This window comes from Eumetopias jubatus, unplaced genomic scaffold, assembly GCF_037043125.1.
Source record: "Eumetopias jubatus isolate StellerSeaLion01/CBP00866 unplaced genomic scaffold, mEumJub1_p1.0 scaffold_15, whole genome shotgun sequence".
In the NCBI taxonomy this organism is placed as follows: domain Eukaryota; kingdom Metazoa; phylum Chordata; class Mammalia; order Carnivora; family Otariidae; genus Eumetopias; species Eumetopias jubatus.
Genome location: NW_028274821.1, coordinates 7,119,762 through 7,142,712, shown reverse-complemented (window position 1 = coordinate 7,142,712; position 22,951 = coordinate 7,119,762).

The following is a 22,951-nucleotide window of genomic DNA, read 5'->3' as shown; positions in this document are numbered from 1 at the left end:
GCTCAGAGTCACACAAGGGGGACAGACAGAAAACAAACAATCACTTCTATAAATGGAAATCACAATGTGAGTCATGTCAAGGAGGTCAGACGAGGAAGTGGTACATGAGCGGAGACTGAGGAATGAGTGAAGCTTAGGATGCGGTGGGAGGTAGGTGAAGGTAGTGTGTCCTAGGCAGGAACAGCGGGGCTTCCAAGACCTGGACAGAGCAGTGAGGCTGAGGGAGCAGAGGAAGCAGGGTGCCTCTGGGGAGGTGGCCAGGGGACAGAGGTCAGGGCCAGGGGCCATGTTCAAACCTGTGGTCTCTGTCCTCAGAGCAAAAAGGAATCATTAGAGTAGTACTGGGGGGGATGTGAGAGTAGGAGAAGGCTGGGGCGTCATGACTGGATCTGCATTCTGGAAAGAAGGCACAAAAGAGATGTGGGGAGACCAGGCAGGAGGCTGCTTCAGTAGTCTAAGTGAGGGGCCACAGACGTGGGGGGCCTACAGAAGCGCTGGGGGAGATGAAGACAGTAGGCAGATCCAAGTGGGACTCAGAATTTGAGATGAATCAGGTATCATGATGTTGTAATTTATAATAAGAAAGCACTATATTAATTAAACAAAGAGGTCACTAGACTGATACAGTTCTAATGTCACGGCTGCCTGCATAAAAAAAAAAAAAAATTCTAAGCCTATAAATGCCCGTGGTCACAAAATTAAAACTGCTCAGGACCATCAACCACAAACAGCCAACTAGGCTTTAAGCTATAGCCAATCAACAATCTCCTTAGTTTTCTTCCATCTTTTCTCTATTAAAGCCCACTCCCAAGCTCCTGTTGGTGGAGCACTCCCAACCACTTCTGGCGTGGTTCTGTTGATACGCCTCAGTTTATCTTTTGATGGTTCTGATGTCAGAAGAGGGAACCAAAAGAACCTCCATGGCCTCCAGGAACAACAAGCAACCAAGTGAAGGTACCTGCTGAGCCCCTTGGGCTCACAGTTTTCTTACTGCTTCTGGAGGTGATGGGTAAGTCCCTCTTAGATACTAGCTCCACAGTTTTTGCACTATGAGCTTTCAGACTTTGAGCATTTCCTTTCTTGGACTAGTTCTGGAAACTAGCTGGAGTCAGACTAGGTCCAGGGTCAGACTGGGTCTGACTTGGACATTGATTATATCTGAGGTCGGAGCAGGTCTGACTTAGAAACTGGACTGGAGCCAGGGTCAGACTGGTCCAACCTGGAAACCAGACTGGATCGAGTATAAAGACTCAGGTGTTTACTAAACAAAAAGCTACCCTAACCAAAGATAACTTTGAATTACAGTGACCACAGTAAAGAACTTTTAACCTAGATAAGCTTATCCATTTAGGAGGTACCCTGGAGAAAAAGGGGTGCCAGCCAAGGACTCACCACAAAAAGTAGAGGAAAATTTATTTATCCTCCTCTACAGTTTCTGGTGACCAGGATGAAACTCACCAGGATACCCCCACATGCTTCAGAGCCTGCACATGGGGTCCTGGGAAATCTGGTAAAAGCCAGCAAAGGGTGAGAATTCCCACCAAAGTCAGCTATCCCAGATCACCATCTGTGGTGCCTGGTTGACAGGGGAAGGTAAAATTTCACATTGTCCCTTCCCTCCTGAATTCAGATTGGCAGGCAAAAAAAAAAAAAAATTGTAAGAATAAGATGGTTGAACTGTGACTCATGCCTTTGCCTTTGGGAATGCATTAGTTGTAGATCCTTTCTCTCCCAGAGAGAGCTAGTGCCTTCTTGTTCATCTGCTTGTGTTCTGAGAACTTGGCCTGGCAACTGTCAGATTGGGAGCCCCAAAAATATGGATGAACAAAAATGTGGGTTGCACTCCATTTGTGGGTAGGGTCTTACTTATTGCTGCCAGCTCTCAGGGGAATTGTCTAAATCTTTTTTTCCTTTGGCTTTCTTTGGGAGTGGCTCTGGATCATAGGAGAATTATATCTTCTATACCTCTTTGGAGATACCTTTCACATCTATGGAGGGTTGTTCAATACTGCCAGGAAGCCTGACAACAGATTCCCAAAAGAGTTTAAAGTAACTCTATGGTCAGAAGTTGGCCAACTGGAATCTGCTATTCAGAGCCTGATAGGAAGGGTCTTAAGGCTTTTTCCCCTAAGTGAAATGAAACTATGTAACCAAAGAAAAGACAAATATTCCAAAGATAAACAGCACTAAATCTAGAACACAGGAATCCTTTGATTTCCCTCTTGGTTGAAGATCTTCTCCCTGATATAAAGCAACAAACTGAAGATAATGTAGTTGGACAGATAGGTCAGCCTTGATATCATTTGGGTTGCAACCCAATCCTTTAAGGAAGTAAAAACAACTGTACTTGTCTAATAAATCAAGTCTTTACAAAAGTAGAAATGCTGCTCTAGAAAGAATTCAAGGCCTCCCTATCATTTTTACCAATCCCCAAACCTTCCTTATTCACCTCCAAAGGCTTGTAAGTATTGTAAAAATTCTTGATTTTGGAACAGAAGTTCTTCTTCATTCTTTCCCGGGGTCTTTGAGAAGCAAATGTTCTACTAGCCTTCTCTAGGAACTGAGGGCCATCTCTGAAATGCAAACTTCAGGGAGGTGATTCTTACCAGAAGGGAAAGAAAAAGAAAAAGGGGAGGAGGCTATTTGGAAAACAGGTTAATTAAAAATCTTAAAGATCTTCTCCACATATATTAGTAAAAACATTAAAGTCATCAGGGCAGATAAACTTAATGCCACCTTCAAGAAACACAATTTTAGATCCAACTATTCTCTTATAAACTAGTGAGTTTTACATTATAATATCTGTTTCATGGCTAGAATTTTAAACAAAGGCTATAAGGTCTCTGTATATATCTGTATATTTATGTATATCTACGTATGTATGTTATAGATGTGTTATGTTTTTCTACCTCCATACGGCATTGCCAAAATTAATTTGTAAATTGTGCTCGCTTCGGCAGCACATATACAAAATTAATTTGTAAAGAGCTTTATTTAACTGGCTTAAAGAGAAACAAGCTTAAAGATAAAAAAGCACTATATAAATTTAATATGTTCTCAGAAATATAAACATTAACCCAAATATTTTTCAAGGCCACATGATCTAGGACCATCTTCAGTAAATAAAAGCTAGTTTAAGTTTGTTGGCTTAATTAAAACAGGCATATCTTTAGAGTTATCAGTATTAAATATAAAACTTTTATTTTACCTAGGTTTACTAAAGTCAAATAAGTTCGTGGGTAATCTAAACATAATTGTTATATATATATATATATATAGTCATGAATTTGCCAATCTAAAAAATGCCAGTGTAACAGGGTTAGGAGTGTTCACAAACATCAGCAGAACATCACATGGTCTTACTGCACTTTGAGAAAGAGAAGCAAGATGAGCAACAAGATGAAGAGCAAAACAATTCTTCCCCAATTCGGACCTCATAACTTAGGAGTTTCACAATGAGACAAGAGCGACTTAATTCCACAGTGACTGAGAGTGGCACTAATACCAATTTTTTGGTCAATTTCTCATGCATGAGAGGATGACCAAAAGGGGGGAACTGTTAAATTAATTTAACAAGGAGGACATTAGACCAATAATATTCTAATGCCATGGCAACCTATATAAGCAAACCAAAATCTAAGCCTCAAAGTTACAAAAATCACAAAATCAAAATGCTAAAAACAACCAATCAAGAACAGCTAACTAAACTTTAAGCAATAGCCAATCAATAATTTTCTTACTTTTCTTTTTTCTTAATTTTCTTTCTTATGCTCCCCAAGTTCCCATTGGTGGAACACTCCTACCTACTTTTGGTTTGACAATGGCCGATTTGAATCAGTTTTTGCTCAAATAAACTCAAAACTTTTAATATGCTTCAGCTTATCTTTTAACAAAAGACATATTTGCTCTTCATCCCTGTTCCTGGCAGAGTCCCTCAAGCCCTTGCAATTTCCTTAGTGATGAGAGGGACAAAGGTGTCTTTTGTTGTGTTAATGAAGTGACTTTTGAACCACACCTAAGGATGGGGGCTGGTTGCCAGGAGAATCTAACCCTGCGATTAGAGGGTTGGAACTTTCAGTCCCCTCCTGGACCTCTGCGGAGGAAAGAGGGGCTGGAGGTTGAATCAACTGGCAAAGGCCAATGATTTCATCACCCATGTCTATGTAATGAATCCTCTATGAAAACCCAAAAGGATGGGGTTCAGAGAGCTTCTGGGTTGATGCACACATGGAGATTTGGGGAGAGTTGGCTTGCTCAGAGAGAGCAGGGAAGCTCCTCACCCCTTCTCCATACCATGCCCTCTTCATCTCCTCCATTTGTTCCTGAGTTATATCTTTTTATGATAAACCTAGAATCTAGTAAGTAAAATGTTTCTCTGAGTTCTGTGAGACTCTCTAGTAAACTAATTGAACCAAGGAGTGAGTCATGGGAACCTCCAATCTACAGCCAGTTGATCAGAAGCACAGGTGACAACCTGGGCTTTGACTGGCATCTGAAATGTGTGTGGGGGACAGTGTTGCAGGACTGAGGCCTTAGCCTATGGGATCGGACTCTATCTCCAAGTAGATAGTATCAGAATTGAACTGACCTGAAGGACACCCAGCTGGTACCTGAGAACTGCTTGTTATTGGGGGGAAAACCCACACTGGAATTGGATGCTCTAACAGGAGCTATGAGGGATGAAAGAGAAGGAAGGGTCACAGATATATCTGAGCTTTGTGTTTTGTGAGGCTGGATGGATGGGGCCTTCGAACTCACTAACTAAAGGCTTGATCGGTGTCACCACACTGCTCAACTCCAGAGGGCACCATCCACTTTGAAGTCAAGGTCAGTGGTGCTCCCTGGACTTGTGCCCAAGCAGCTACCCCACGGGACATGTGACCCACAGACAAGATGTGGCTCCCTGACCTGGGCTTCATTTCCCCCTATTGATCATTTTCCTCCTAGCGTACCTGAGGGCTGTCATCAATGATCAATGTGTGCAAAGCCCAGTGGAATCAAGTGTTTCCTGTTCAGCTGTTCAAGTTAATTCCAGTGAAATCACACGATGAACCTGGGCTTTCAGAAGGATCCTGGGCAAAAGGAAAGTAGGAAGAGGAAAGGCTGTTTGTACCCACGACTCATGTTGGAGGCATGTCTACACTCTCCCCACTCATCGCTGTTATCAACATAATGCTCGTGTAGCCCTGCACATACCGTTTTCTGGTCACGTGACCTGTTGCTGGGAAGAGCCGTGGATGCTCTCCTCCTCCAGGGCCTCAGTGCCAGCAAGTCATGTTCCACAGAATGAACAGGAAGCCCAAGACTGACTCACCCCTAGCAGCTTGAGAAGGCTAGAGCTACAAAACAAAGATCTCTCCAAGCCTGCCCCAGGGACTCCAAGGCAGCCCAGATGATGCCATGGCCCCTGAAGAATGACTTGGACGCAGCTCTACCTGGGGTTCCAGGTGAGTACAGCGAGACAGGAACCCATTCCACCCACTAACTGACAGCAGATGAAGGTGTTCCCACCTCAGGACATCACAGCAGAACAGACAGCACTGGCGGGAATCTGGGATCCTCACCTGCCATTTGGCCTCCCAACTGCTCACTTTTGTGGACAAGTAAACTGTGGCTCTGCCCCAAACCATGATCCACTGCCACATCAGCCTCTGTGAAGCAGGGAAACCTAGAGGAGCCAAGTCCTGGGTCCCAGAAAGAGGAAGTCTCCTGACTCCTAAAGCCAAACATGATCGTGTATATTAAGAAGTAATTGATAGGAGAGTCATTGTGATGTCTGGCTGGAATCCTGCTCTGCCTACCTTTAGCTGTGTGACCTTGGATGAGGTTCTTAACCCTTCTGTGCCTCAGTTTTCTCATCTGTAAAATGAGGATGATGGTGATTGTCTCTATCATACAGGGCACTGTGAGGATGGAAAGTGTTAGAAACACATATAGCCCTTAGATCAGTACCTGGCGTGAGGTAAGCACCCAATATCATCCAATAATAGCATCCACTACTATTACTCTTTTAGGACAGGAGTCTGACACATTGCTCCCGGGCTGTAGGCAGCAGACTGTGTGAGTTCCCTGCCTGCTTCTCATCAGCTCCAGCAACCCCAGCTCATGAGGTGAGTGCCGAGGGCACATGGGAAAGGCACCAACAGAATTTTGCTACAAAAGGCTTATGATGATGAATAAGATTCTCAAATCCTGCCTTATTGCCAAGCTACAGTTTTAACACTTAAAGAAATGGTCTGAACCTTTTTCATTTCCCAAATATATTGTCTACTTGAACGACTGTGCAGCATTGAGAAGTTTTCCATCTCTGTAGGCCTCAGTTTCCTTGAATGTAAACCAAAAGCTCTCTGAAGTCCCTTCCAGAAGTACCATTCTAGAAGGGTCCTCGACCCCAGGAGCACCTAAAACCAGCCAGGCACCTCTGCACTTGTGTGTGAAGTTCCCTTTTTCCCAGTGCGGGTCTTAGTCTTTGCTTTTTTATCTTGTTTCTGCTAATCAACATTTCAATATGAAAGTCAAAGTAATTCTCTAAATTTACAAATGTGACAGCTAAAAGAAAGATAACTCTGAATGATAAGATGCTTCCCCATGGGTATTTCTAACACCTCACAATTTGTCCTGGAACTAGGTGGTGGTCGGTAGCCCCTAACAGTCACTGTAACCCCACCTACCCCACCCTCATTAAAGACGTCAAAGGCTATAAAGCATTTATCAGTACAAACGTGCTAGACACTGTGCCAAGTACTGCACAGCCCCACCCTCTCTCTCTCTGCAGCGTCCTATCCCTAGAATTATAGCATCCCAGGGTGGGAGACAACTTTACAATTTGTCTCATCTGACCACCTCTCTGATACAAGAATGTCCTCTACAATATCCCATCTACCCTGTGCTTAAACACCTTCAGGAATGGGGAACTCACGATCTTTAGAATTTATTAGTTTTTTCATCAAGTGGCCAGGCCCACAGCTAGGTGCTGCTAATCCAACAATGAACCAGATTGAAACAGTCCCTACACTGGAAGAGTTTATGCTTTAGACAGAGGTACAGGTGAATTAATGAATGCAGTGAAATACTATATTGAAATATTCATCTTTGTTCCATTTCCTTCAACAGCACCCTTCCCCAAGTCAACCAAAGGTTTTCACATATCCTTAATGAAAATGAGGATTATTCTAGCAGAAATGCTAACAGACAGAAATGTTAGAACTCACTTTTGTGATGTCCAAAGTAGGCTCCTGAAGCCCAGAGCAGAAACAACAGTTTTCAAAGACAAATCATTTTGACTTAAAATGTCTGGATTCTGCCAAGAAAAAAGGCCCTTAAAAATTAAGTCAGGGCCCCAAGACAGTGAGGTGGAGAATGATCCAACTGTGGGGCCCACGAGAATCGCCTAGAGCGCCTGTGAAAACACAGGTGCAGGCAACAACCCTGAGTTCCCGATTCTGTAGGTCCGGGGCGAGTATTAAAACGTTTCTAGGTGACTCTGTTGCTCCGGGGACCACAGTGACAGTGGACCGGAAAGGGAAAGATCCAGGCTCAGGTCCAGGAGGAACTAGATGACCTCCACCTGGGCTGGGAAGCAAGATGGGGATGAACTAGAAGGCTCACACCTGGGAAAGGGCAGAGCTTGCTGAGAGGAGGGACTGGACTCAGGGGATACTGTGGGGAAAGTGGAGTCAACACGGAAAAGCTTTTCATCATCACCCACCAACAGCACCAGGGTCGCTAGGAAAGAGCTAAGCCGATGTCTGCAGATCAGCTGCTGCCATCTGCGCAAGTGCAGCACGTCACTGTGCAAAGGGTCCTATTGGCGGTTCTTCCCACTGCTGGCCAGTTAGGACCCCTACTGACTGCTTCATGCATGACACCCTAAGACAGTCTGCCTTGCCCGGACCACCTGTATTAGTTTCCTAGGACTACTGTGACAAATTACCATAAACAGTGCAGCTTAAAACAACAAAAATGTATTCTCCTGCCATCCTATAGCCTAGAAGTCCAAAATCAAGGTGCCGGCAGGCGATGCCCCCTCTGAAGACTCTTAGAAAGGATCCTTCCTTACCTCTTCCAGCCTCCAGAGGCCCCAGACATTTCTTGGTTTGTGGTAGCAAAACCCTAATCTCTGCCTCCATCTTCTCATGGCCTGATTCTCTGTCTGTGTGTCCTTTCCTCTTCTTGTAAGGACAACAGCCATTGGATTTAGGACTCATCTAATCCAGTATGACCTCATCTTCAGGTAACTAATTACACTTGTAAAGACTATTTCCAAAGAGGGTCCCCTTCTAAGGTTCCAGGTATACATCGATTGTGGGGGGACACTATTCAATCCACAACTGAACTGAATCCAATCACTGAACTTCCCTGACCCCCTCCCCTTTTCAACAGCTCAGGACACTCATTGGTCCCTTGAAAAAGAAGGTGGGATTGTTGACAAATAGAAGGGACGATCCAGAGAAGTGATCCAGTGGCAGGAAAATCCCCTAAGCCTGCTCGTGGGTGGGAGTGGTCAGTAATAAATCCCACCCGTTACACAGTAATGATACGTGTGAGGGGTTATGACGAGGAATGCAGGATGCCATGGGAACGTAGAGGCAGGCACTGAACACAGACTTGGGTGTGAGGCAAGGCTTCCCAATATTTAGAAGGTCTTAGGTGAGATCTGAAGATGAGCAGGAAATAGTCACATGAAGATCTGGGTGAGAAAAGAGACACTGGGGAAGAGTGTTCCAGACAGGGGGAACACCTGGACAAAGACCCAGAAGCGAGGAAAAATACGATTCATTACAGGAGCTTATGCACACTCAAAACAGCTGGGCTGCAGAGTGGTACGTAGGGGTAGGAGAGCGCCTGGGGGATGGAAGTGTGAGCCCCGGCTTCTATCTCTTGAAGTGACATGGAGTAGTTCTAGTCACTCTTCAAGAGACCCCTTATGTCCTTTTAGTTCTTTAAAGACAAGTACATTGGGGCGCCCGGGTGGCTCAGTCGTTAGGCGTCTGCCTTCGGCTCAGGTCATGTTCCCAGGGTCCTGGGATCGAGCCCCGCGTCAGGCTCCCTGCTCGGTGGGGGGCCCGTTTTTCCCTCTCCCACTCCCCCTGCTTGTGTTCCTGCTCTCGCTGTCTCCGTCAAATAAATAAAGAAAAAATAAATTAAAAAAAAAAGACAAGTACTTTGTTGTCCTTAAATATTCTCTTTTCCAGGTTAAATATACCTAATTTCTCCAAAGACTTCTCGTAGACTTTGGAGTCCCATCTCAATCCTAACTATCCTGTTTGAAGTCCTGCAAATACACTCCAGCTTGTCTAAATCTCTCCAGACAAAATCCCCAAATGGAAGAAAACGCTCCAACACCACAGGATCCATGTTTACTGATGGCACCTTTCCTTCCCAGACCTAGGAATACAGCTGAGGCAGGCCTTTGTGGCCAAGACTGCTAACTGAACCTCAATATCCACCATTACTGTCTTCCTCTTTACTGACATAAGCACACCAAGGTTTAGCTAAGCACATGGCTGCCCAACTACAGACTGTCTTCTTTATATGTATGTGACTCCGTAGCTTAGTTATATGACTAAGTTCTGGTCCACAGAATCTTCTTAACAAAACCATTTATTCTGGTCTTCCTCCCTCCCCAGCGCTGCTGGCTGGAAAGAGGCAACCGTACCAGCCCTGTGCTCAGAGGTAGAAGCCCCAGGTTAAGGAGAGCAGAAAAGACCAGCCCATCTGGGTCTCTGGATAATTTCTTGAGGCAGAGAGCAGTCTACTCACTCTAGACAGCCCACCCACCTCCGGACTGTTAGATGAAATAGAAAGAAATTTCTATAACCTTTGAGCCACTGTAATGACTGCAAGAGCCATCCTCATGTGGACCCTACTGATACAGATTGCATTTGGTACAGATGCAAATTTAGGTGTTTATCCACCTGTGTATACATCAAGCATCTACTAGGTGCTTCACACTATGGATTTGGCACCTTACACATGGTGGTATCATTGTTTCTGAGATGAGCAGCATATAATTCTTTGTTTACAATCTCTCTTGTGAGAGCAGGAAACTGGGGTAAATATTAGTCTTTTCAGCTCCGTGTTGGGCCTTAGGACACCGGTCATCTGTTCTGTGGTAGCTGCTTCACCCCGAGGCTGCCCCTTCAATACCCAGGATAGCTTCATGAAACAGTTACTGTTATTCTCATCTTACAAACTTAAAAAACTAAGCCTTTTTCTAAAAATTGATTTTAATTTCCTTAAGAATCAGCAAAGAATATAATCTAAAAGAGACAGCAAGAAATTTCTAACACTGTCTGAGTTGAGAGTGACAGAACAAGATCTTGTTCAATGGGGGCGCCTGGGTGGCTCAGTTGTTAAGCGACTGCCTTCAGCTCAGGTCATGATCCCGGGGTCCTGGGATCGAGCCCCACATTGGGCTCCCTCCTCCACGGGAAGCTTGCTTCTCCCTCTCCCCCTGCTTGTGTTCCCTCTCTCGCTATGTCTCTCTCTGTCAAATAAGTAAAATCTTTAAAAAAAAAAAAAAAAAGATCTTGTTCAATGACCTCTCAACACTGCTCTGAATTAATTTCCCAAGTTTGATCCATTGAACAATAGGCCTTCTGCTCTGTGGGGGGAAAAAACGGTTTCTTGGGCAAATAAGTTTGAGAAATACCATATAATAGAGAGATTCATACTGTGCGTTTAAATATTAACGTCTCTGACAAGACCTGCAGAAAAGAAACCCGATTAACTTGATTTAACAAAAATGTTTCCCAGGGCACCTGGGTGGCTCAGTCGTTAAGCGTCTGCCTTCTGCTCAGGTCATGATCCCGGGGTCCTGGAATCAAACCCTGCGTCAAGCTCCCTGTTCCAAAGGGAGCCTGCTTCTCCCTCTCCCTCTGTAGCTCCCCCTGCTTGTGCTCTCCTGCTCGCTCTCTGTCAAATAAGTAAAATCTTAAAACAAAAAAAAAACCACAAATGTTTCCCAAATGAACCTGGGTAGGAAACCCTTTTTTCAAGAAATGCTATGCACCTCCCCAGCACTCTGCGAAGGGCTGCTCTAGACACGACTGTGATACCAGGAGGTAGGAGGACCCGCTGCATCTGCTGTTTCCCCATCACTTCCAGGTATTACACCTGATCAGAGATCTCTTCCCAAGAAATTATGTGATTATAAATCTCCAAATACTGCTTTACCAAAAAAGGTGGAATTTCAGGCAACACCAAGGGAAACCATTTTGCTTTGGAAGCTTCCTGAATTCCTTAAATCCCACCCAGAACGCTGCTACCATGTCTGCTCTGCTGACCGGTTAGTGGGGGGAAAGGACTAGATTTACTGTCCTAGGCTTAAACACTTAGAAACAAAAGTGACCTGTTCGTGGGGCAGGCAATATGCTGTCTCATAACTCAGGGGGTGAATGTGCATCTCAAGACAAACAGTTACAGCAAGCGGGACTCGGCAGTGTGATCTCATATAGGTTCAGTCACATTTGGGAAATGGGGATTCTTTTACAGGTGATTCGGGGGACAGTTAAAGACAGTCTGTATAGGGCAAGCCCCAGGCAGGCTCTAAATCTATTTCTAAAGGAGCTTTCTGGATACAATATTCAGACCTTCTACAAATTAAAAGAAAGCACAGAACCAGCTCAAAACAAGCAAGTGTAAAAACAGGCAGCTCCGGGGTATGCAGACGGACAGGAAAGGTGGGGTTGTCAAGGAGCTGATGGCTGGAGAGGCCGGGAAGCTGGTGAGTGCCCTCTGCCCCGTCCACCCTTTCAGAAACGAATGCAGTGCAAATGCATGCTCATTAAGCAGCAGGCCTACTGGAGCGCCAGACTTTTCTGGGCCTGTCTGCAATGCCAGGACCCTGCTCCAGGGTTGTCATGGGGAAGTTACTGTCGTCCTCCTGGCAACAGGTTACCCTGGTGAACACCAAACAGCCCGGCCGGGCCCAGGGAGCGATGGGTCTGGCGCAGCATGCTGTCCCCACACTGCCTTGCCCACCCTCTCCTTTCACTCCTGCAGTCCCTCACCCATAGCACCACCGATGCAAGAGGTGGCGTCCGTCCCTGTGCACAAAGATACGACAGAAGGCCATCTGTATGAGGGAGAGGGGTATCCACAGGCCTTTTCTACTTCTGACCTTCAAAAGCCTGGCCAACCGTGGGCAGGTATGCCTGCTCCCTTCAACCTACAACTAACATGAGAACAGCTCTCAGAAGAAAATCCCCTTTCCCCCTATTTTTACTGAACATCTCAGTGCCATAATTAAAATAAATTAGAAGCATAAGAAATACCTCGATGATGATAGTGATGATTAAAGTCTATAACACAAAGTGAAACGAAGCCCTAACCTGTGAATGGGATCAATTAAATGCAGAGAGCTAAACGAAAAGATTCAGTTAAAGCAACTCCTTAATTGCTCACAGGATTGCCAGATTTAGCAAATAAAAATAACCGACAAGGCTACTCAGCAAAGGGTTTTTGCTCAAATTGTCTGAAGAATCCCCTCAACTTCATGTGCTTCCTGTATGTACAAAGCCTTCAAATGTGACTAGCAGAGAGGCGGAATCAACGATTCTAGGGCACTGGCACCCCACTGGCCAGAGGATGGTGTTGACCCAGACCTGTGTCTGGCATCTACCGTGCAGGACCCCAGAAACAGCAAGATCTCTTCAGACCTGTCCTTGAGGAAGTCAAGAAAGCCTTCCCTGGGCCCCTTGTCCTTTGCTGAAATGACCTACGCTCCCTTACCCCACTGGACCATACGTGCGGGGACACTCTCTGACCCTTACCCCACTGGACCATACGTGCAGGGACACTCTCTGACCCTTACCCCACTGGACCATACGTGCGGGGACACTCTCTGACCCTTACCCCACTGGACCATACGTGCGGGGACACTCTCTGACCCTTACCCCCCTGGACCATACGTGCGGGGACACTCTCTGACCCTTACCCCCCTGGACCATACGTGCGGGGACACTCTCTGACCCTTACCCCCCTGGACCATACGTGCGGGGACACTCTCTGACCCTTACCCCCCTGGACCATACGTGCGGGGACACTCTCTGACCCTTACCCCCCTGGACCATACGTGCGGGGACACTCTCTGACCCTTACCCCACTGGACCATACGTGCGGGGACACTCTCTGACCCTAACCCCCCTGGACCATACGTGCGGGGACACTCTCTGACCCTTACCCCACTGGACCATACGTGCGGGGACACTCTCTGACCCTTACCCCCCTGGACCATACGTGCGGGGACACTCTCTGACCCTTACCCCACTGGACCATACGTGCGGGGACACTCTCTGACCCTTACCCCCCTGGACCATACGTGCGGGGACACTCTCTGACCCTTACCCCACTGGACCATACGTGCGGGGACACTCTCTGACCCTTACCCCACTGGACCATACGTGCGGGGACACTCTCTGACCCTTACCCCACTGGACCATACGTGCGGGGACACTCTCTGACCCTTACCCCACTGGACCATACGTGCGGGGACACTCTCTGACCCTTACCCCCCTGGACCATACGTGCGGGGCCACTCTCTGACCCTTACCCCCCTGGACCATATGTGCGGGGACACGGTGAAGTGACTGAGTGAGCCTCCCCTCATCTTGTCCTTGGCGTTTGTGTCTAGTGCCAAGAAATTCAAGTAGTTAACACAGTACTGTGACCACCTAATGTAAAAATCTGCTGACTCAGAAAAATTTCCTTGGTTACAAGATGCAGAAGAGCAGTAATCGGTGAGTCAGGAGACCTGTGTCTGAAAGGAAGGGGCCATGCTGTCTTGAGCAAGTCACTGCTCCATCTCCCCATATGTTTATCATCAACAGACCACAGCACGACGTTAAAGTGGGGGTCACAATAGTAACAGAAACCAGTACCTCTCTGGCTCTAGCCCACTGCAAAATCCTCTCCCTGCTCCAGCTTGGGGGGCCTCCAAACAGGACCTCAGGTAGGCTCAAAGTAAGTCCTCTCCATTGACTTGTAGCATGCATGGCTTTCCTCCTCTTTGACTCTGGATCCTTGTAGAGTTCCCTGTGGCCAAGGTGATCCACCAAACCCCTACTGCTGGTGCAACTGGCATTGCTCCACAGGGCCAGAGCCACCAAGCCGTACCAGGCCACCAGCACTCAGGGTGACAGTCCTGGGTCAGGACCTTCCACAACTGGTGCCCGACCCTGACGTGTGCGTTAGGGTGTCCACAGAAGCACCATTTCTCTGGATCCTCACACACACCCTGAAAACCAGATATAATAATTTCCACTTTATGGAAGAGGAAAATGAGACTCAGAAAGATTAAACAGGAAAACCAAGATCACAAAACCTGTAAGTGGCAAAGCCAGGATTTGCAGCCAGGTCCACGTGCCACTACCCCAAGCCACTACTTACGGGAAATGTGGGGCTCTAGCTGCTCAGAGTTAATATCCCAAGTCCTAAACAATATGTTATTATTTCCTTTAGTGGGTAAGCCTTTAGCACATTAGATAGATGTCTATGCAAATTGCACTACAGATTCATTAAAAGATCTGTGGAAAGAGGTTTACAAAATTATGTCAACTATATATAGAAATACTTGTGCAAACAGATCAGGAAAACATTAATTCCAAGAGAAAAACAGACCAAGTTAACAGATAATTCTTAGGGGACAAACTACAAATAATTAACAAATATGCAAAAATCCAGTATTACTAGTAAATATCTTTAAATGCACTACAATGAGGTATTTTTTTTAACCTGTGAAATTAGAAAAGAAAAATACTCAAAGTTGGTAGTGCCACTGGCTTCCAGGGCACAAACTGGTACAATTTGCCAAAAGGTAATCTGGCAATTACTTAGCAAGAATCTTTACTTTTTCCTTTTCTTTCAAATGTCTTATTTAAATCCTAGTTAGTTAGCACACAGTGCACTACTGGTTTCAGGAGTAGAATTCAGTGGTTCATCACTTCCACACAGCACCCAGTGCTCATCACAACAAGCACCCTCCTTAATGTCCATCCCCCATCTAGCCCATCCCTGACCCACCTCCCTCCATCCACCCTCTGTTATCTATCTTTAAAAGTACAAATCCTCCAATCCAAAAATTCTCATTGTAGGACTTAATGCTGAAAAAAATCATCAGAACCTTTAAAAAAGACTTACCTACAAAGACATCCATCAAAGTGTTAATTATTGTAAAAATCAAAACAATATCAAAGTCTAAAAATCAGAAAATGGTTAATGAAATGCAGCCATATGACTGGATACTGTGCAGCTATTTAAGTGATACAGTGAAAAGACTAATGACAGGGAAAGTGCTGAAACCATCGTTAATTTGAAAATAAAAATACTAAATTGTTTTAGTTTAAATAATACTTTTGAGTTTAAAAGACTGAAGGTCCAATATTTGCCAAGGATTCTGAACATTGCAAGTGTTTCCTACAATGATGTGTATTTCATTTATAACCAGGAAAATAGAGCTAACAAAGTTTCAGGTGTCTGCAGCTCTTTTTTTTCCTCACATGCTGAGACGGATGAGGGTCTCCAGCATCACCGAACTAAAAGAACATGGTGGATCCTTCCTGGGCAATCATTTTGGCTCTCTTTCTCTCATATCACAAAGCCAGACAGATGCGAACAACATATACAATAATAATAATAGAAACAGTAGCAGCCAGTTTCCAGTCTTTATTCAGTGCCAGGTTCTACAGCAGCTCTTTCACATACACTGTATCATTCAATTCTCACAAAACCCTATGAGACAAGTAGTACCCTATTTGAAAGATAAAGATACAGGCTCAGGGAGATGAAAATACTTGCCCCAAACCTCACAGTTACTGTGTGGCTAAGCAGGGGCTAGAAACCAGATAGGACCTTCCAGAATGCTTTACTATTTTCCTAATGTCTGACTGGTAAGGGTTGGAAAGAAAATTCATTGGATTTTTTTTATTTTTGAAATACAAAAATTATATTTATCCATAGCATGACCTCTTTTCATAGACGTCAGGACACTCCATTCTAAGCCTGTGTCTTTTCCTGACGAGTCAAGAGACACTGAACAAGTCACATCCCTTCTGAAATTCTGCTACCTCTATGTATTGGAAGTTTGGTTTGTAAAACCCAGCTTTCCAGGTCATTCTCCAGACCTACTAAATGGGACTTTCTGGGGTTGAGCCTAGCATATATTTTATTCTTATTCAGAAGAATCAGTCTCTGGGCTGGTATTTTGGAACCAACATATTAAACAACCTAGGAGGTATCTTTCCTATCCACCAATTACTGCATGGTTGGGGCCCCAAGTTTGAGGTCAAGGGGCAGTAGCCACCACTGGATTTCAGACAGATCTGAGATGATGGGTGTAAGATACTAAAGATGGGCAATCAGTCTGCATGAGCAAAACTCAGAGAGAGAAATCGGGAGAAAGCAGTGTGAGTCCTGGACAATGGTCCCTGCACCCAGCCTGAGGGACGAGGGTCTGAACTCTAGAAAAGAGGTGCAAACAGAGAGTGAAGAAACCAAAGGGGTGGCTTCACATTATCACCTAAAGAGCTTTTAAAAAGTACTGCTGAGCGTGCCTGGGTGGCTCAGTCTGTAAGCGTCTGTCTTCAGCTCAGGTCACGATCCCCAGGGTCCTGGAATCGAGTCCCACATCCGGCTCCTTGCTCGGCAGGGAGCCTGCTTCTCCCTCTGCCTGCCACTCCCCCTGCTTGTGCTCTCTCTCTGACAAATAAATAAAATCTTTAATAAAAAAAAAAAAAGTACTGTTGACTAGGTCCCACCTCCAGATCCTTATTTAATTGGTTTGGGGTATGTACCTGAGCCTTGGAAATTTTTTTTAAGATTTTATTTTATTTATTTGAGAGCGACAGAGAGAGAGAGAAAGAGAGAGGTAGCAGGCACGAGCGGGGGGCAGGGACAGAGGCAGAGGGAGAAGCAGACTCCCCACTGAGCAGGGAGCCCCATGTGGGGCTTGATTCCAGAACCCTGGGATCATGACCTGAGCTTAACTGACTGAGCCACCCAGGCGCCCCGAGCCTTGGGATTTTTAAAAGCTTCCCAAGCAATTCTATTTTGAAGCTATGGCTGAGATTCTGCATTAGCAAATGAGACACAGAGCCCTCAAAATGAGGTGGCTTTATGTGTTACAGACATACCCTTAAAATGGTTGAAAATTGGTATTTCAAGGACCCTCCTGGTGAGGTCCCAAGAAAAAATCATCATCTTTTGGGTTTAAAAACAATGGAGATTCTCAATACACCACTTCCTCAATACATGTGGGGGGATAAACTTCAAGCCTCAGTCGTGTTTCAGGAGCCGGCTCGGCTTCTATGTCTGGTTGCATAGAAAGGATCTGGTCTCCAGGTGTATGAGTCACATGAAGCCTATCCCGACTGGCTGGATTTTTCTTCTTCACTGGAGTGAGTGACTTGATCTGTTGTTTCGTCACTGCCTAGCTGAAGCCAGTGGGAGGGTGCAAGTTACCAGCTGGAAAGAAGGTATCATTTTGAAGTACCAGAGACAGCCGATGAATTGTACTCTCGAAGTAGATGTTTCACTCTACTTTTTAATTTGCTCCTGTTTGAGTTAACTGAGAGTTTCATCTTTATTTTTAAAGAATGGCATTTACACAGCCACTCAAACTGCCAATCTGTTACGTAAACAGCCTTGTTTTCCCAACGGCTGGCCCCGCCTAGAGGCCAAATGACGTGCAGCATGTGGGATTTCTCTTCAGAGGGAGTCTTCTTCGACCTGTTGGCTCCTGCCACTTGTGATGTGCCTCAGTCGTGAGCTGCTAGGGGCAGGTGGGGCAAATGGGATTCTTCATACTGCAAAACTTCCTAAGCCCCAGAGGAGCGGGGGGAGGGAGTACCAGAAAGACATTTTAAAGCCCAACTGCAACACCATTATGGGGGTTGGGGAGCCCTGGAACAAAAGAAGCTTCTCACTGACATCAGAAGTGGAGCTTTGGAACCAGACCCTGGGCTTGGTCAGTGACCTCACACGTAGTGACCTGGCTTTGCTATCCATACATCGATGGAGGAACCTAAACCTGCTGACTCTAAACCAGGGCTAAAATCTGAAGTTCTCCGGGTGCCTCAGTCAGTTAAGCGTCTGCCTTCGGCTCAGGTCGTGATCCCAGGGTCCTGGGATCGAGCCCCACATCAGGGTCCCTGCTCCATGAGAGCCTGCTTCTCCTTCTGCCTGCAGCTCCCCCTGCTTGTGTGTTCCCTCTCTCATTCTCTCTCTATCAAATAAATAAAATCCTTAAAAAAATAAAATAAAATAAAATCTGAAGGTCTCATAAGTTGGTTTCACCAAAACTCAGGACAACACCCCCATTAAGCCAGTGTTTTTCCATTTGGTTTACACACCACTTACTTCAGAATCATTGTGGGTACTTGTGTAAAATGCTGTTTCCTGGTACCCATCCCAGATCCACAGAAGCAACATCTGTTGGTGTAGGGCCCAGGAAGCTGAATTTTAACAGTCCATTGGAAATGGTGTCTCAGTGTAGCTCTCACCGAAGCTTGGAACAGCTGTTGAAAGCCCATGGGTTGCCTTGAGTGGGCTGGGCTCTCTTTTGCTAGAGCATGGCTTTTCAACTGAGGAAGCACCAGTGTGTGCAGGGCTGACCTCAGAGCTCTTGCTTTTCCCACACGCACCTGGAGGTACATGTGTACTCTGGACAACTGTATACAGAGCACCTGCACCCTTCCAGCCTTTCCCACTGTCTCAGTGGAAACTGACTGGGCCAACACCCTTGAATCGAAGTGTCAACCAGCTAATCTGATCCATTAGTCCCTGCTAATTGATTTGTGCTAATTAGCAAGGTCTAGTCCCCTGGTTCTCCAACCTTAGTGTGCATCATAATCACCGGGAGCATCTGTTAAAATACAGATTACTGGGCTCCATTCTCAGAGCTTCTGACTCAGTCGGTCTGGGAGGAGGCCCAAGAATCTGCATTTCTTACTACAAGTTCCCAGAAATTAATGCTGATGCTACTGATCCAGAGACCCCTGGTTCTCACCAGGGGTATTAGAATCATGTAGAGAGTTTTAAAATTTTTTAAAGAGCAGGTCACACCCCATCCCAATTCAATCAGAATATCTGGGGATGAGACCAAGCTATCAGTACTTTTTAAATTATCCCAGGTGCTTCCAATGTGCAACCAAATTTGAGAATTATTGGTCTAGAACTGTAGTTCTTAACACTATTGATGCGTAAGAGCCTGTGGAGTTTGCTAGGGTGAAGATTCCTGGGCCTCCACCCAAAGAAATCTGGCTCAGAATGGCACCAGGAGAGCCTGTGCCCCGGGGTTTTGGGCGAATAGCTCAGACACTGATGATATAAACTGAAGTGCATAACTTTTTTTTTTTTAAGATTTATTGATTTACTTAAGGGGGGGAAGGGCAGAGGAAGAGAGAGAGAAAGAGAATCCACAAGCAGACTCCCCGTGGAGTGCAGAGCCTGATATGGGACTCTATCCCACGACCTTGAGATCATGACCTGAGCCAAAACCAAGAGTCGGCTGCTTAACCCGAGGAGCCACCCTGGTGCCCCTGGAGTACAGAACTTCTAGTGGCACATTAAACTCCATGGAGAGTTTTTTAAACACTAGTGCCCACCTGTGAGAGATTCTGATTCAGTTGGTCCAAAGTATGGCCCTCGTATCTGAAATTTTCATAGCTCCCCAGTTATTTTAATATTTTAAAATACAGCCAGGGCTGAGACCCACTGGTTTGTGCATCAGTATCACCTGTGGAACCTGTTAAACTACACGGATGCCCACTCCCTACTCCCAAGTTAGTGAATCGGAAAGTTTAGCACTGACACCAGGGTGTTTTTAACAAGCCTCAGAGAATATTCTGAGCATAGCCAGATTTGAAAACCATTGGTCTAAATTAAATTTCCCTTTTTTAACTATGGACTTCTGAGAAAATCTGTGAAAACTACTGGCTCAGATTAATGCTATTCTCACTGTTTCTGTTAATAACAGCAAGCATTTCTTCAGCACCTAGATATGCCTGCTACTCTAAATACATTATCACTGATCCTTACAGTGACCTGGAAGGACTGAATTTGGGGAGGAAAGCAGGGATAATAAATTTGTCTAAATCCAGATGCCACCTAACATGAAACAGCTCCAATTCTAAGGTGGACCATTCTGATACACTGGGCTCTTAGTAAAGATGGGGATGTGGCCCAAGATGATTCTGGATGACCCACCAAGGTGCTGGTGCCTTCAGTTCCACCAGGAAGCTTCCCCATTGCCCTTGTCTGCCCACATGGGATGCTGAAAGCTCCATGATAAGTTTTTTCATTTGTTTTTTTTTTGTTTTGTTTTGTTTTGTTTTGTTTTAAAAAGGAAGAAAAGCAAAGTATGTTTCTGGTGGTAGAGCGGACTTCTCACTTTGACACCGGCACAAAGATTGGGCAGACGTCAAGATCTAACACATGCCGTCCACAAGAGGCTTCGCTTCCTGCTCAGCGTTGAATTCACAGGATCTGCATAGCATGGTCTAGTGTGAAGTTATTACTTCCCTAGAATGTCTGGGTCTTTTTATTCCCTCTTTCTCCAGACTTCTTCTTACTTTTTCGTATTTTCTTAAATGGCCAAGTTTGAATTAACACAGGGGAACAGGAATAACATGTAGTTTTAAATCCCTAAATAATCCAAAATGTCTATACCCAAGTAGAAGTTTAACTACAAATCAAACGAGAAAAAATTATATCACTTTCCTTTATTTCCCACAACTGACATTATCTGACTTTTGAGTCTGCCAACAGGTAGAAGTTAGAAGGGTGGGGAAAGAGTTTAATTCATCAATTAAATACAACTTGGTTAATTCCAGTATGATGCATCCTCTAACTCATCTCACCCGTGTCTGAGAAATGCTCCATCTTTCAAAATGTATCTTCCCTCCCCATTTTCCTTACCAAGATGTCTCCTGACCCCAGGGGTAAGCTTGTGTGTGCTTGTGGTGGCAGGAGGGCAGGAATAGAATGATGGCCCACGTACTAACTCCACATCCTTGCCATTATCCATGAGGACACTGGGCTGATCTTCTCCCTGGACCCTGAACCTGCTGACCCCTGTAGGTACCTGATCCCACCCAGTTCTTTTGGAAACTGTGCTGATACCCAGAGTCTGTTGTCCTTGAGGCACCCTCTGGCTGCCAAGTCTTGCTTCATGATCTCTTCTATTTTCTGCTCCATTCACCCCCTGAGCATTTCTGTGTTCCCCCTGGGGGGACGGATTTTCCCAGCTGGGTCCTCTGACCCCACAGGTACCAGTCTGATTTCCTCCACGGTTCCCCCCATCCTTCCTCCCCTCCACCATCACTGAAACTCTCTTTTCAAGTTCCCTGATGACCTCCATATTGCCCAACCTAATGGCCGGTTCTTAGTTCTCACTCTATTTCCCGTATCAGCAGGATTGGACAGTTGACTATTTTCTCCTTGAATTACTTTCTTTACTTGGCTTCCTAAAAACCTTGGTCTTCCTCTAACTTCATTATCAACTCTTCTCTGACTCCTCCCCTGACCTCTAACTGAGTGACCCAGGGCTCAGTCCTTAGGTCTCTTCTTCAGTTCTCCTTTAAACTCACTCCCTTGGTGTCCTCATCTAGTCTCCTGGATGTAAGTGCCACCTATTGCTAACGATTCCCAAATTTCACTGCAAGTCTCAACCTCTCCCCATACTCTAGATTCCAATATCCAACTGTCTAGCCCACAGTGTCATCTGGATAACCAACAGGCATCTCAAACCTGACCTGTCCACAACTAAATTCTGATCTTTCCACCTAAAACCTGCTCCTTCTACAATTTTCCTGAATGCACAAAGTAGCGGTTCTCTCCTTCCAGTCCCTCAGGCCAGAATTCCTTGTCTCTTCTCTCCCTCTCAGGTTGTCAAAGCTCATCCATTAGCAATCTTCTTGGCTCTACCTTCAAAATATACCCAGAATTCACACTTCTCTCTGTCTTCACCATTGCAACTCTGGTCTCATTCTTTTTTTTTTTTTTTTCACTTCAAAGGGTGAAGTATTTCTTTTTATTTAAATTCAAGTAATTAGCATATGGAGTATTATTAGCTTCAGAGGTAGAGAAGTCAGTGATTCTCAGTCTTGTATAACACCCAGGGCTCATTACATCACACGCCCTCCTTAATACCCATCCCCCAGTTACTCCCTCTGCCCCCACTTCCTGTCCAGCAACCCTCAGTTTGTTTCCTACAGTTCAGAGTCTCTTATGGTTTATCTTCTCTGATTTCATCTTATTTTATTTTTCTCTCTCTTCCCTTATGTTCATCTGTTTTGTTTCTTAAATTCCAAATATCAGCGAGATCATATAATTGTTTTTCTCTGATCGACTTATTTTGCTCAGCATAACACCCTCTAGTTCCATCCACGTCGTTGCAAATGGCAAGATTTCGTTTTTTGATCACTGCATAATATTCCATTGTGTATATATACCACATCTTCTTTATCCATTCATCTGTCGATGGACACCTGGGCTCTTTCCATAGTTTGGCTATTGTGGACATTGCTGCTATAAATATTGGGGTGCAGGTGCCCCTCTGGATCCCTACATTTGTATCTTTGGGGTAAATACCCAGTAGTGCAATTGCTGGATCGTATGGTAGCTCTATTTTCAACTGTTTGAGGAACCTCCATACTGTTTTCCAGAGGGGTTGCACCAGCTTGCATTCCCACCAACAGTGCAGGAGGGTTCCCCTTTCTCCGCATCCCCGCCAACATCTGTCGTTTCCTGACTTGTTAATTTTAGCCATTCTGACGGGTGTGAGGTGGTATCTCATTGAGGTTTTGATTTGGATTTCCCTGATGCCGAGTGGTATCTAATTCATTCTTATCTGTACTTAGATCATGGCATTAGCCACCTAGCTGGTCTCCTGCTTCCACACTTCCCTCCCTTCAGTCTATTCTCAATATAACAACCAGAATGATTCCTTTAA